General features: G+C 41.2%; 1 pseudogene; it reads left to right on the top strand.

Moving 5' to 3' along the window:
* Positions 1 to 2,806: 2,806 nt before the first annotated feature.
* Positions 2,807 to 6,382, top strand: LOC126071368 (syntenin-1-like; annotated as a pseudogene).
* The last annotated feature ends 10,493 nt before the right edge of the window (positions 6,383 to 16,875 follow it).

Below are 16,875 nucleotides of genomic sequence, written 5' to 3'. Positions count from 1 at the left end.
GGTATCAGACTTTCCTATCTGACCACACAATCATCATAATTCACCTTGAAGGGGAAATATCAGGAAATTCAAGATAGTTAGCAATCAAACAGAATCCTATTATAATGGCAGCCACTTCCTGGACTGAGGGAAAGGAACTACCATCTACTGAACACCTACTGTGTGCATGTTCTTTGCTAGCCCCTTTATGTTCACTATTCATTTAATCCTCAAAATAGTTAGAATTTTCCTCATTTACTGAAAAATTATAGTACCTACCTCATAAGATGGGTTCAAATATTAAATAATACGTGTAAAGCGCTTAACACTTACCACTCCCCATAAACATTAACCATAATAATGACCATTAGACAGGGCAGATTACCAATAAGCAAGGTACGCACGGGCCCAGTTGTGCCTTCCCACCAATCTGCAGTGCGCAATTACATCTATCCCCCACCACATCAAGGATGTAGTGAAATTGCTCGCCACAGATTAGCAAGTCAACACAATTAAGCCCGTGTGTACCTTGCTCAATACAAGCTGGTGCATACTGTGCTTACTAGTTAACCCGCCCCTACTATTAGCCATAATAATAAACTAGCATTTTTGCCACTGTTTGACAAAACAAGGTAGGTCTTATCATTATCCCCTTTTGAGACACATGAAGCTGGTTTAGCCGAGGCTCCAATAAGCTCCCCATTGTCACTATCTCAGCAGTCACTTTTCTCAGGCTCTGCCGGGCTCCCACGCTCCTACTGTAGACTCCTGGTCTCCCTGGCTGCTCCCTAATAACTGCACAGTCCCTGAGCTCACGCCAGTGGTGGGGACAGCCCAGAGGAGCAGCCTGCTCTGGCAAGAATTAATCTGGTATCAAATAATGTGCTGCACATAGAAAAAAGACAGGAAGGAAGAAGGTTCCCAGTAAGTATCTTTGGGATATGGGATTACAGGTGGCTTTGTAAATTGTCTTCAATAAACACATATGACTTTTGAAATGAGAAAAGAATTGTTTATATTTTTAACTGTTTTACCTACACTGGGATGGTAATGGAGGTGATATAAAATGGCATCAAGCACCAATTTTAAAAAAGAAAAGTCAATGTTGATTTTTTTCGAGAGTAAATAGGGAGAATTTATCTGAATATTATGCCCTGGATAGCACAGGGAGATTGATCTGGAATAGTTTTCTTTTTTTTTTTTTAAAAGATAATTATTTGCTGTGCCAGCAATAAACTTTAAATTACACAAAGCATCCTGAAGACATGGCCCAGCCTCTTAACAAACATCATTTGAACACCCAGGATGTGTCAGACCTGAGCCACAGTGCCCAGAAAACCCTTGCCCTTTGAGCCTAAAATACAGTAGGGTGATCCTGACAGACTGAAGGTTCCTCCCTCACCCTTTCCTACCAACACTTCCACCCCCCATTGTTAATAATTTGGTGTGTATACTTCCAAACCTTCTTCAATGCACACCATATAAAAAATATCCCTTTTACAAATATAGGTACAGAAATTGCTTTTTAAATTCCATATGATGCTACTGACATCTTTCCATATTAGTACATAAAAACCTATCTTTTGTTTTAACTGCTACGGAGTATTCCAAAGTAATAAAAAACCAAACCAAACCAAATCCATTGCCGTAGAGTCGATTCTGACTCACAGCGACCCTATAGGGCAAATTAGAACTTCCCCATAGGGTTTCCAATGAGCACCTAGTGAATTTGAACTGCTGACCTTTTGGTTAGCAGCTTAGCTCTTAACCACTGCACCACTAGGGCTCCATTCCAAAATAAAGGTTCTCATTATTATTTATTTAGCCATATCCTTATTGATGGACATTAAAATTGCCTACAAATTTTTTGCTATTATAAAAAAAGATGCAGTAAAACCTGTGAAAGATGAAACCTGTGTATGGCAGAAACCTGTCAGAGAAGGAAAACTCAAATATTTTTCACTAAAAGGAATGATAGAAAGTGGTAAGACTGCACCCTGTCAAAGGTGGAAAACTTTTGAGATCCAGAAAAACAAGGTAGTCCCATCGCACTCCAGCTCTCACAGGTTTCATTGTACAATAAAAATCCTTGAATTTTTTTCTTATAAGTTTTTGTGACTATTTCTGAAGGACAAATACCTAAAAGTAAAATTGCTTGATCATGTCATACTCTTTTAATTTGTACTACTTTTTTTTTAATCTTATTTTATAGGAGCCCTGGTGGTGCAGTGGTTAAAACACTCGGCTGCTAACCTAAAGGTCTGCAGTTCGAACCCACCAGCCGCAGTGCACTTCCATAAAGATTTACAGCCTCGGAAACCCTAGGGGAGTGGTTCTACTCTGTTCTACAGGGTCGCTATGAGTTGGAATTGGTCCAACACCAGTGGCTTAATCACATTTTATAATCCACTGTGGGCCACCTTAAAGCTTTGCTGGTATAAAATATAAACACATAGAGGGGAATTTACTTTCAAAAGCTACAAAACTGAAAGAGGAAACTGTGTCTTTTCAGTAAGCCCACAGAACTGGAAGTGGGTCGGGAATGTTTGGTGGAGGCCAGTGTGCTCAGTGTCCTCCTGAGGGGAGACAGGGCGGGCAGACTGAGGGATTGTATCCTCTGCGGTCTCCACTCTCTTTTGTTCCTCTATTCTTGTTTAGACAATAGGAAACCATTTTGGACAACTGTCTACGGCTTAAACCAACAAATAAAGGGACGACATTCTAACAGATCAAACTACCCAGCAACAGAGCCAGAAGTCTCCTGAGACAGCGCTGCCTATCACTGGAATTGTTCAGTCCAAGGCCAAATGGCCTACAAAGAGGTCACATGGTGTGCTGGTTAAGAGCATGGGCCGTGGAGTTGGGCTGCCTAGGTTTGAATGCTGGTTCTGATACTCGGTTAGCTGGGAGAGCCTCGGGCAAGTTACTTAATTTTTTTGTGCCTTGGTTTCTTCATTGGTAAATTGGGAATAATAACAGGATCTACCTCATAGAGTTATTATGCATCACTCGTTCTCTCCATTTTTAAAAATACCTTCTAAAAGACACAAGAAGGAAAATTAGTTTTCTAAGATTATTACCTTGTAGCAGTTTAAAAGAAAAAAATCCCCATAGAAGTTAAATCAGCCAAGAGGAGGCTGGGAGAGGGAAGGCATTCAGAATAAAACACTGATTGAGAAATCTGGCTCCTAATTAGGACTAGGTCAATTCCACGGTTATGTGGGAAGCAGTATAACAAGCAGGAAACTAGCAAAACACAGGAATTGGAGAGACCACTATGAGATAGAATTCAAAGTACTTCAAGGAAATCCCCTGGAGGGAAGTAGGAAGACAAGCATCATATCCCATTAGGTGAGGCAGATAGAACACTGCATGGGAGTTGGAGGCTGGGTTCTAGCTCTAAATCTGTTACTGTCCCATGCTGGCCAACTGACTTTACCTGTCTGAGTCTCATTTTCTGTATACAAAGTAATTTCTAAGCACCTTATCCCACCAGTTCTCAAAATCTTTGATTCTATCAGTGCTCAAGCTCAAGAGATATTGGATGGGTAGGGCCCTGTTCCTCTTCACACTGAGACACATGAAGGTATGATGAGACATGCAAAACCTCACCAAGGAGGCAAATCAAGAGAATTCCAGGGCTGAGAGATGGAATTGGGTACTGAGGGCTATGTTCTTTAGAAAGCATCCACTTTCAAAGTGGCAGAACCACAGATTGACAGAAATAGAAAGCATCCAGTCCAACCCTCTCATTCTGCAGGTAAGGAAGAGACTCAAAAGGTTAAAACTAGCCAAGGTCATCAGCCAGGAAGTGGCAGAGCCAGGACTAGACCACAGGACTCTTGACAGACCAGAGCTTTTCCCACTACCTTTGCTATCTCGTATTATGTCAGAGAGCTTGTGGAGGTGTGGGGCTTAGGGCCTAGGACATAGCAAGTGATCAGTTACATTGGGGTTTTGGTTGAACAGCATCCTGGACAGAAGCAGGGCAGGGATTAGGGTGAAGCAAGTGAGGCACTCACCTAGGGTAAAAAATTTAAGGGGGTGGCAAAAAACTCAGTGTTCAAAATAAATACTATTTTAATGTAGCATCAAAAAAAAAAAAAGTCCATGATAAAGCTGTTAAATGGGAACCTAATCTGTTGCAAAAGACATCTGTAAAGTATTAAAAAGCAAAGATGTCACTTTGAGGACTAAGGTGTGCCTAACTCAAACTATGGTGTTTTCAATCGCCTCATATGCATGTGAAAGCTGGACGATGAATAAGGAAAACCAAGAAACTGACCCTTTTGAATTATGGTGTTGGCGAAGAATACTGAATATTCCATGGACTGCCAAAAGAACGAACAAACCTGTCTTGGAAATATAAACACATAGAAATAGCCAGAATGCTCCTTAGAAGTGAGGATGGTGAGACTTCATCTCACTTATTTTGGACATGTTATCAGGACAGACCAGTCCTTACAGGGGGACATCATGCTTGGTAGAGGGTCAGGAAAAAAGAGGAAGACCCTGAAGGAGATACACTGACACAGTGGCTGCAACAATGGGCTCAAACATAGCAACCATTGTGAGGATGGTGCAGGAGCGGGCAGCTGTCGTACATAGGGTCACTACGAGTCAGGACTGACTTGATAGCTCCGTGTAAGCTTTCATCTTAAACACAGTAAGATATTATTTTTTAAAAATCCATGATGAACAAAATACCAAAATTTTAAAGACAGAATCTGACCCTGCACTTGTGAAACCCTCCCTGCCTTACCCTTATCTCACTCTAACCCTGCCTGTGGTCCCAAAAATTTATTTTAAAAAACAGGCAGTAGGCTACAGGCTACAGTTTGCAGATTTCATTTTTTAAAAATATTGCATTAAAATATTATTTATCTTGATTCTGAACTTCTTGAAGCCCCCTTAAATTTTGTGCCCAAGGTGTGTCTCATCCCCCTCGCCCTAGTCCTGGTTCTGAACAAGAGAACGAATTCTCCTCCTCGGGCACAAGTCACCAGAGCTTGCTGTACCTAGAATTCAAGGTTTCCTAACCTGAGCTCCGTGACTCCCACGGGAGTCTGTAGATGTGTTCTGAAGGCCCATAAATCCCCCCTGATTATAGGCAAAATACTGTGTTTACAAATCTTTTTCCTGGAGAAATGGTCCTTAGTTTTTATCTGAGTCTGAAGGATCCCCAAAACGTTAAGAAACCCTGCCACAGAATGAGGCAGGAAGTTTGCTTCTAATACTCTCACCAGCCCCCATTTTCCTGTGTCTCCACCCCCCTTTATTATACTTCCTGCATAAAAGGAGCCTCTGAAAGGAAAAGACTAATATATTCATTTTCACTGAAGTGCAAAGGATTTGATAACACCCCAAACCCAGGGCACCGTTTATTCATTGTAGCTCAAAAGTCTTGGGCCATTTCCTCCCCTCCATCTTGGAAGTCTGTTTCTGGACCAGGAGAAGGCAGTGGCAAGCAGATCACTACAGCCTAGAAAAATTCTGCAAAAACGTCTATCCATCTCTTGAAGACCTGAAAGTAGACAAAGTAATTCAGGTGCAAGCTGTCTTTTCTGCAAACCCTGACAGCCCATCAACTTTGTCAGAAGCTTCTGCTCCCATCTCTCAAGATGGAAATCTAAATCCTAAACTGTATCTGGAGATCTCTCAATACATGAGTCTGAGTCTAAATGAAGAATAAATCCGTGCAGATATGGCCATGGTCCCTGAAACACCAGTGCAGCGGTTAGTAGCAAGACCTTCCAGTGTGAACTATATGGTGGCTCCTGTAACTGGTAATGATGTTGGAATTCAAAGAGCAGGAATTAAGCAAGGGATTCGTGAAGTTATTTTGGGTAAGAACCAGGATGGAAAAATTTGCCTTAGGCTTAAATCAATAAAAAAAAAAAAAATCAATAGATAATGGCATATTTGTTCAGCTAGTCCAGACTATTTCGCCATTGTCTTTGGTTGGTCTAAGATTTGGGGATCAGGTACTTCAGATCAATGGTGAAAACTGTGTTTGCTATAGTTCTGACAAAGCACATGAAGTTCTCAAACACGAGTTTGGAGAGATTACCATGACTTAAGTGACAGGCCCTTTGAATGGACTACTACCATGCATAAGGATAGTTTTGGACATGTTGGTTTTATCTTTAAAAATGGAAAAATAACATCCACAGAAAAAGATAGTTCTGCAACCAGAAACGGTGTTCTCACCAAACATAACATCTGTGAAATCAACAGGCAGAATATCATTGGATTGAAGGATTCTCAAATTGCAGACATACTATCAACATCTGGGACTGTAGTTACAATTACAATCATGCCTGCTTCCATTTTTGAACATGTTATTAAATGGATGGCACCAAGCATTATGAAAAGCCTGAAGGATATCATTCTTGAGGTTTAAAAGTCAACTCATAATGGAAACTTAGCCAAACTTTTCCAGTTTACTTCTCTGGCAACTCTGTGTTATGCATACTAAGCTTTCCAGGAGCCAAAAAGCATATGCTGCCTGAGGTCTACCTCCCTTACATATGGCTGGGAATCCTACCCTTTGACCTGTATCTTGTTCACACTTCAAGATAGTTGTAGCCTTAACCTGGTTTTACAGACGTGAAACTTTCAAAAGATGTACTGACTTTCATAGAATAGTTTATCTACTGGAAACTTGATGTTTCTACAAGCCATTATGATTAAGATGACTGGTGCAGGCTTAGCTTTGTGTTAGAACCAGTTACCTTTTTCAAGATATGGAGCACTGCTGTTCATATTAATTTATTTCTATGGTATATTTGCATTTTGAATGTGTTGCTATATTACATTTGGAGCTCTGTGGCACAGTGGTTAAGCACTCGGCTGCTAACCAAAAGATCAGCAGTTCCACTCCACCAGCCGTTCCTTGGAAAACCTATGGGGCAGTTCTAGTCTGTCCTGTAGTCGGAGTTGACTAGATGGCAATAGGTTTCAGGTTTTGTTTGTTTGTTTATATTACATTTAGAATGATTGCCTTTGATAGTTTTTTTTTTTTAAGTCGTGTGTGTATAAAACACCAGTTAAGTAACATTGGATTTATTCCATGTAAGCGCTACAGTGTATGTAGACTGCAAGAGACTGTGCTGATTATCATTAAATTTTAACTACCTTCCCTTAATATGCTTGAACTGTCACCTTAACCATGTTAAGCATCTAGAATAAAAGCCAACATATAATTATTGCTGCCTTTCTAAAATCCAAAATGTAGTTCCATATTAAGCTGAAATGTACACTAACCCAGTTTAGTTTAATGGTACTTATGAACTGTTGTATGGATGTTCAATTGTATTTGAGAATTTCTAGTGAAACTGCATAATGGAAACTTCTTTTCTAAAAGTTACTGGTATCACTTTCTGAGAAATGCTATATATTTAATGTAAAAATTCTTATGCTAAATAGAATAATCTTTTGACTTTGTTTCATTTGTAGATTAAGTGGGATAATACCTAATGTTGGCATTATGTAACTGAGCTACATTGGAATTGTCTTAGAATGGCTTCTTGATAATTTGCTCCATTTCCTGACTCCTCCTTGCCAACAAAATGGCACTAACACTTTATCCTGATATTTTTTGTTTTATGCTTATTCTAATTAACATGTATAAATAAAATTTCAGACTGTTACTGCAAAAAAAAAAAATAGTCTTGTGCCAATGGAAAGAGTTTCCTAAGGTAGCAACTTAGGAAACGGGAAGAGTCCTTGGGAGGCATCTCCCCGTCTTTCCCCTCAAATCACACCTGTCACCAAGCGTCCTCAGAGGCTTTCTCTTTCCTGGTGTGTATCAACACTTCCAAGAGGCCACAACCAATAACCCTTCAACAAGTCGTGCGAGTAAGGAAAGGCAACAACACCTGCTGAAAAATAAATGAGCACGGCAAAGACAGAAATCTGAAAACACAAGGAATCTCTTCCTGGGCTTCGTTTTGATGGTTTGAAAGGTGCAGGTCCCAAGCACTCGAGACCGGAAGCGCGGGGGCGGGACCCGCGCGGGGGCTCATGGGAAGGGGGCAGCTCCTCAGCGCCCCAGCAGCTAGGGCTGCCCAGGCTGCGCCAGACGTGGTTGAAAGTTGATAAGTGTCTGCGTGTTTCATGCTACCAATGTTACAGCAATCGAACTGGCAAATATTTACCTTGGGATCCAAGTGACTGAAAATATTTGGTTGAAGCCAGATGCGTCGCGTGTCCGTCCCTGAAGTATTAGCTAAAGGAGTGATTTAGGAAAATAAAATGGTGGGTGGGGCGCCTGCCCGCCTGAGCTGTTTACTTTCCTCTGGCTCCTGGGGAGGGTTCCTGGAGCTTCTTACAATCCTGGAGGGAATATGAACAGCTGGGAAGCAGGCCAGACTGAGAGAGAAAGAGGGTCTGTTTTGGTTTGAGGCGGATAGTTTTGCATAAATCAGAGTTGTGGAAACGTACATCTTCCTTAAAGGCTGTTAGCGATGCTCTTAAAACAATTAACCTTGGAGAAGTAAACTGTGAAGTGGCTTTGTTACATCTTTAGTTCTAGAGCTCAAATGAAGTAAAGGCACTGTGCCTTGGGAACCGACAACTCATTTCAGAAGTGTTGCTGTTCTCTGCGCGGCTTGTCTGTTTTGAGGTGTGGGAGAGTCAGTACATACAGCTTAATGTTGACCAAGATGCTTACTCACCTACAGCATTGTGATCAGCTGTATAAGCTCATTGTCTTGCAGTTCTCACAACCAGCACAAACCCGGGAAGCATTGTTATTCCGTTTCACAGAAGAGAATCAGCTTCAGAGATGCTGAATAACTTGCCCACGATTTCACAACTCATGAGTGGCAGAGCTGGGACTGGAACCCAGGCGGTTTGACCCTCTCCGATCTTTGTTTTGCCTCCCCTTGGGAGCCCTGTGATTGTGTGATGGGTCTCAAGCCTGCACTTCTACAGGTGAGGGATGAGGACATGGGGAATGGGACTCATACTGCTCATTGAGAGGCTGTGTGTGTGTGTGTGTGTGTGTGTGTGTGTGTGTGCGCGCGCGCGCGTGCGCACGCACAGGCGTACACCCTGTTGCTGACCCTTGTTGCTATTATTGTTAGGTGCTGGGACATGCTGCTTTGAAAGGAGAGTAAAGCTAAAAATAAATGCAACTACACTAAACCTCTAGTAAAGAGCTGAATGTAAAGAGAATACAAGGTATATGGGGAGGCGGGGGGGGGGGGGGGTGGGGGGGAGAGGAGCCAGTTTCAAGTGATAGTCTTCCTCTTCTACAGGCAGAAATGAAGACTCAGGCAAATTGAGCACCTGATAGCCATTACAAAATGTGTTCATTTTCTCCAAGCTCAGTTAATGTACTTCCGAAAACTATAGTCTCTGTTTAACCATACTAGTTTCTGCTGAGTCTGTATGGACTATATGAAGAAGAACGGCGCATCAGGATTGGAGGAAGACTCCTTAACAACCTGCGTTATGCAGATGACACAGCCTTGCTTGCTGAAAGTGAAGAGGACTTGAAGCACTTACTAATGAAGATCAAAGACCACAGCCTTCGGTATGGATTACACCTCAACATAAAAAAAAACAAAAATCCTCACAACTGGATCAATGAGCAACATCATGATAAACAGAGAAAAGATTGAAGTTGTCAAGGGTTTCATCTTACTTGGATCCACAATCAACAGCCATGGAAGCAGCAGTCGAGAAATCAAAGGACGCATTGCATTGGGCAAATCTGCTGCAAAGGACCTCTTTAAAGTGTTGAAGAGCAAAGATGTCAACCTGAAGACTAAGGTGTGCCCAAAGGTGTGCCTGACCCAAGCCATGGTATTTTCAATCGCATCATATGCATGTGAAAGCTGAACAATGAATAAGGAAGACCGAAGAAGAGTTGACCCCTTTGAATTGTGGTGTTGGCGAAGAATATTGAATATACCATGGACTGCCAAAAGAGCCAACGAATCTGTCTTGGAAGAAGTGTGGCCAGAATGCTCCTTAGAGGCAAGGATGGCGAGACTGCGTCTTACATACTTTGGACATGTCAGGAGGGATGAGTCCCTGGAGAAGGACATCATGCTTGGCAGAGTACAGGGTCAGTGGAAAAGAGGAAGATCCTCAACGAGGCAGATTGACACAGTGGCTGCAACAGTGAGCTCAAGCATAACAACTATTGTAAGGATGGCACAGGACTGGGCAGTGTTTTGTTCTGTTGTACATGGGGTCGCTATGAGTTAGAACTGACTTGATGGCACCTAACAACAACAACAACAAGCTTCTGCTGAGTCAGTGCAGACTCATGGTGACCCTTGTGTTAGGGTAGCACTGTGGTCCATAGGTTTTTAATGGCTGATTTTTTTGAAGTAGATCAACAGGCCTTTCTTCTGAGATGCCTCTAGGTGGACTCCATTTGCACCACCCAAGGACTTGTCTGTGTCTAAAGACATGACTTTTCAAAGAGGCTACATTCAATCAAGTAATTATTTTGAAAACAACTTATTTTCTTAAATTGAACTAATTTTTTTTAACCTACTTCTGTGTAACACAGGCCATGTAATATGAAATCAGATTTACCAAAATATAATTTCCAAATGGTTCTTCAAATAAGCTCATAACAACCCCCTTTCAGACAACTTCAAATTAATTTCCCTTGTACCATGCACAGGAGTGAATTCTTAGTACTCCATCTACAAATAATATAACAGAATATTGTACCCTGCTTTGGATTCTCTTCCTTCTGCCCACAAAGAGCCATGTTCTCTAAGGTTCTATGTTGAACCCCTCCTACTCCTACTGCCCAAGCCATCACCCCCCACCCAAGGCAGACAGCTTCCTCTGACTCCTAGTTGGGCCACTTATTGTGTGCTCTGAGACAAATTACTTAACCTCTCTAATCCATAATTTGCTCTTTGTAATATTACCTACTTCATAGAGTTATTGTAAAAAGTAAATGCATATGGCAAGAGCTCAATAAATGTTAGCTGTGATTATTATACTTTTTTCCTTTGCAGTCTTATTCAACTCAGTGGCTTCTGTTCTCCTCTCAAAGTAAACAATTCCCCATTATGCTTCCACATCTACACCTCTTGAAAGAAATCTTGCTTCACATTTCCACTGGCCTACCTGATGGACATTGCCCTGGAATGTCCCATCAGCACCTCAAACTCAGTTCTAAACTTCTTCCCCCTTAAACCTGCTTTTCCTTTATTTCCAGGTTCCCAATCACTTAGCCTAAAAAAAACAAAACCAAACCTGTTGCTGTCAAGTTGATTCCCACTCATAGTGACCCTATAGGACAGAACAGAACTGCCCCATAGGGTTTCCAAGGAGTGCCTGGTGATTCGAACTGCCGACTTTTTGGTTAGCAGCCGAACTCTTAACCACTGCACCACCAGGGTTTCTTCACTTAGCCTAGAGACCCGGAAATTATGTTAGCCCTTGCCACTGAAATTATCTGTGCCACTCCCACCCTGTTCAAAAACTCTCTGTGGCTCCCTTCTACATTGAAATGACCACCTCGCTCTAGCCTGGCATCCTAGGCTCTCCTAGACCTGTTCTAGCCTAACTGGGAGTTCAAGTAGGGGAGCCAGGCCACCACTGAGGAGAGTTCACCAAGGGGAGTTTCCTTCTTCTAGGCCTAAGTGCCCTCCTCAGTACAATGAGGGTTTAGGGATAAATGATTCACTGGTCCTTGTAACTGGAACATTTTCAGGATCTGCCTTCTCTCCTGTGTCTCCCCTTCACGTACCACATGCTTCAGCCCCAGTACACCCAGGACCCTGCACATGCCCTGCACGTTCCACCTCTGTCTTCCTTTTTCTGGAACTTCTCTCCTCCCTCTTCTCCAGATGACCAAATCCTTTGTTAAAAACCCAAAGGTGACAACAACTCCCCCATGAAGCCTCCCTTGATTTCCTTAGTGGGAAGCCTAGGAACTTCTAGCCCATTATCTGTCCTCCTTTTGACCACAGAGCCATATTTAGATTATTTGTATACCTTCAGGGTCCAAGTCAGCTTTGTATTCTCGCCAAAGCCAGGCAAAAGGAAGGCATTTAATTAAAGAGCAATAGATAATAAAACCCATTTAAAAAAAAAAAAAAAGCCTATAGGACAGAGTAGAACTGTCCCCATAGGGTTTCCAAGGAGCAGCTGGTGGATTCAAACTGCCAACCTATGGGTTAGCAGTTGAGCTTTTAAGCACTATGCCACCAGGGCTCCAACAATTAATAAATGGGTATTAAATGTTAGCCAGGGTACTTACTACCAGCAAGTAGTAAACATGAGCCATTACTTTTAATACTAATAATGATAATAAATATTTGTTGAATGAGTTAGTGAATGAAATAAATTTCAAACCAAAAAACCTATGGAAATATGGCCAGTTTTGTTACGCTGGGTCTCTCCACACAAAGTGAAAGGGCATGCACTCCTTGGACACAGCCAAGAAACTGAGTTAAGGCTGGGGTCATGATTTCCAGCTGTACATGTGAAGACATGTTTAAAGTTAAAAGAAGACCTGTAGGAACCTTAAAGTTTTGGCTGGGTCATCTACATCAGATTTTTATCTCAGCACTGAGAGATTCTCCATTCTTCCTGTTGGCAATAAATATCCTCATATATATATTTTAACAAATGAAACTCTAAAATATCAAAAAATAGTATGAATCTTTTGTCAATTTAAACAAAAATGATATATAAATAAATTTTAAGTCCAATACATAAATGCCTACAGGTACAACATGTCCTCTAAGGAACTGGGCCATTATAAAAGAGCGAAGGGATTAAGCTCTGTTGCGTTTGTGGAGTAAGAACTGTCTCTATGTCTCAAGGAAAGAGCATTTGACTTTGAGAATACAACTCAGCATCAAACGCCACCTTGGCTAGTGAGAGAGTACAGCATCAGGACCAGGAGGCCAGGGAATGGAGAAATGTTTCAAACACTGCCTTTCCTTCCTTTCTTCCTCTCTTCTTCCCTTCTTTCTGATCCAAAAGTAATGCAAAGTTAGATAAAATGGAAACATTGCAGAGACAGGTAACACATACGGTGAAATTCCCCAAATTCCATCCCACTTTACGCCATCCCCCCAAGGAACCGTTGTTAACATCTTGGTACATGGTCTTCCAATTTTTTTTTTCTATACCTATACTACTATAGGAGCCCTGGTGGTACAGTGGTTAAAAGCTATGGCTGCTAACAAAAAGGTCGGCAGTTCAAATCTACCAGCCACTCTGGAAATCCTATGGGGCAGTTCTACTCAGTCCTAGAAGGTCTATAGGAGTTGGAACGGCCTTGATGGCAATGGGTTTTATACTAATGGAGTCTCTTGGTGGTACAGTTAACACATTTGGCCGCTAACCTAAAGGTTGGAGGTTCTCATCCACCCAATGGCACATTGAAAGAAAGGCCTGGTGATCTATTTCTGAAATATAATCCACTGAAAACCCTATGCAGCACAGTTCTACTCTGAAACACAAGGGGCCACCATGAGTCAGAATCAACTCCATTGCAGTTGGTTTTATACTAATAACATTATTATCATTACCATTGATTTTTACCGAAACCAGATCGTACTTTATAAACCACTCAGCAACTTGCTTTGCTACAAGTCAAATTTCTAACATTCCCACATATGGATATACCCATGCCTCTGCTGATGGGTTTTTACCAATATCTCACTGTTTTAAACAATGCTTTGGTGAACATCCTTGTACACATATCCTTTTGCCTGCGACACTGCTTTCAGGCAGGGCAGAATCACCTTCAAAAGCTGCAAAGGAGGAACTTAAGTTTAGCAGATTTATTAATGATAAGGCAGTCAGTCAGCAGGGCAGTTTTGAGGCTGATGAGATAAAACCATACTTGGAAATAGAGAAAGAATCACACAATACCTAAATTCAAGGGAACTTCAGAGAAGTTTAGCTAATCCTCAATTCTGCCTGCCTCTCTGGCACAGACCAGGTTTATCTTTGGAAGCTGAGCCAGTTGTCTTCCATACCAGAATTCCTTCTGCAATATCCACACCTGGAGGACACTCAGACGTTATCCTATCACAATGTGTGTAAAATGCGGAAAGGTCAGGCTATGGAGTCTGAATTAGGGTAACTGACACGTAGATTCCAGAATTTCAACACTGGAGAGGCTTTCAGCTGGGAAGGGTATATTTGAAAAGTCTTTGTATAATTAGAAGCCCTGGTGGTGCAGTGGTTAAGAGCTCACCTGCTAACCAAAAAATAAATAAACAAAAGATCTACAGTTTGAATCTACCATCTGCTGCTTGGAAACCCTACGGGCAGTACTCTGTCCTATGGGGTCCTTATGAGTAGGAATTGAAATTGACTCCAGGCAACGGGTATGGTTTTTTTTTTTAAGGGGTTGTGTAATTAGGGGGAAAGAGAGTGGGTTTGTTTGATAGCTTTACACCTTTCGCAGCCCAACCACAGTGCCGATCTCTGGCTGGGAAGGGTGCATTTATTTGGAAAGGGGCCTCTGAGGAGGTTTTGCTTTGTCCCTGCCTGGGCAGCCTCTGAGGTTGTCAGGCTCAGGTATGAGTGAGAAGAGCTGCTTCCTCCGACATACTGGGGACAAACTTGTGAGTGCCATGTGGTGTGGTGAGATAACCACTGACTCAGATGAACTGTTTCTGAGCCCATTTTTTGGTCCGAGTGAGATTTTCTCTTTCTTTTGATTGTTGTTGTTAGCTGCCATCGTGAGTAGGCCCCTGACTCCTGACGACACCCCATGTTACAGAGTTTTCTTGGTTGTAGTCTTGATGGAAGCAGATCACCAGGCCTTTCCTTCTGTGGCACACTGCTGGATGTGTTTGAACTACTAACCTTTAGGTTGGTAGCCAAGTGCAAACCATTTGCACCATCCAGGGACCAATTTCTTTTGGTTAACCAGGACTTAAAATACAAAGCCATCCAATATCTGAACTTTTCCTACAACCCTTTCATTTTACAGATGAGAAAACTGAGGCCAGAGCATGAAGTGACTGGCCTAAGGTTAGACATCTTGCGAATAATGTTACTAGCTGCCACCAGCTTGACCACCGACTCCTGGTGACCTCGTGCACAATGGAATAAAAGACTGTGATTCTGCACCATCCCCACAATCAATTGTGAATCAAACCAGAGTGATCCATAAAGTTTTCATTGGTTGCTTTTGGGAGGTGATTGCCAGGCCTTTCTTCCTCATCTTAGTCTGGAAGCACCACTGAAACCTGTTCAGCATCATAGTAGCACACAAGCCTCCACTGACAGATGAGTTGTAGCTACTCAGAGAGCTTTTTAATTCCTCCTGATTACTGCTTATCTTCTAATTAGTATTCTCCCCAAATTGATATTTTAATAATATTGAGTCTTCTCATCCATGAACATGGTCCATCTCTCCACCTTTTAAGATCTTTAATTTTTCTTAACAACGTTTTAGTTTTCAGTGTACAGAAACATTGCATGTGTTTTGTCCAATAAGTATTTCATATTTTTATGCTACTATAAATGATGTCGCTTTTGTAATTTTTATTTCTAGTTCCTCATTGCTTGTATATAGAAACAAAATTGATTTTTGTACAAGGATCTTATATCCTGAAAGCTTGCTAAACTCACAATTAGTACTAACAATTTTTATAGATTCTATGGGATTTTCTACAAAGATAACCATGTCAGAAAACAAAAATAGTTTTGCTTCTTCCTTCCCAATATATATATATACCTTAATTTATTTTTCTTGACTTATTGCCCTAACTAGAACCTCCAGTATAATGTTGAATAGAAGTGGTGAGAGCGAGCATCCTTGCCTTGTTATTGATCTTAGGGGGAGAAGAATTCAATTTTCACCCTTTATTGTGATGTTAGCTGTAGGTTTTTTGTGTGTAAGAAAAGGTTTTTTGTAGATGCCCTTTATTAGGTTAAGAAAGTTCTCTTCTACTTTGCTGAGAGTTCTTATCAGGAATGGATGTTGGACTTTGTCAAATGCTTTTTCTGTATCTATTGAGACGAACATACAGTTTTTGTTTTTTAGCCTGTCAATATGGTGAGTTCCATTGATTAATTTCCTAATGTTAAACCAAGCCTGTATTCCTGGGATAAACGACTCTTGGTTATGATGTATATCCTTCTTGTATATTGTTGGATTTGATCAGCTAATACTGTATTAAGAATTTCTGCATCTATGATCATGATCATGAGGGATGTTGGTCTGTAGTTTTCTTTTCTTGTAATATCTTTTCCTGGTTTTAGTATCAATGCTGGCCTTATTGAATACATTTAGAAGTATTCCTACCTCTTCAATTGTCTAGAAGAGATTTTCTAGAATTTGTATTACTTCTCCTGTAAAAGCTTGGCACAATTTACCAAAGTCAACCAGGAGTGACGTTTTCTTTGTGTGAAGGTTTTTATCTAGAAATTCAATTCCTTTAATATACTACAGGGCTAACTCAGGTCATTTCTTTCTTCTTCAGCGAATCCTGGTGGTGCTGTGGTTAAGTGCTTGGCTGCTAACCAAAATGTCGGCGGTTCAAACCCACCAGGCACTCCACAGAGAAAGATGTGGCAGTCTGCTTCTGGAGATTTACAATCTTGAAAATCCTATGGGGCAGTTCTACTTTGTCCTATAAAGTCACTGAATCAGAATCGACTTGACAGCAAGGGGCTTATTTCTTCTTTAGCTTTGGTAATTTGTGTCTTTCAAGGAATTTGTCCATTTCTAAGTTGTTTAATTTATTGGCATAAAATTATTCATAACATTCTCTTATTATCCCTTTCATATCTGTAGAATTGGTAGTGATGCCACCTCTCTCATTCTTGATATGGCAATTTGTGTCTTATCCCTTTTATTTCTAATTAGTCTGCTAGAGGTTTATCAGTGATATTGATATTCTAAAACAACAAGCTTTTACTATTTTTTCTATTCAG

Source organism: Elephas maximus, chromosome 3 (assembly GCF_024166365.1).
Source record: "Elephas maximus indicus isolate mEleMax1 chromosome 3, mEleMax1 primary haplotype, whole genome shotgun sequence".
Taxonomy (NCBI): Eukaryota; Metazoa; Chordata; class Mammalia; order Proboscidea; family Elephantidae; genus Elephas; species Elephas maximus.
The sequence above is the reverse complement of the archived record's forward strand: the minus strand, read 5'-3'. Positions and strand labels throughout refer to the sequence as shown.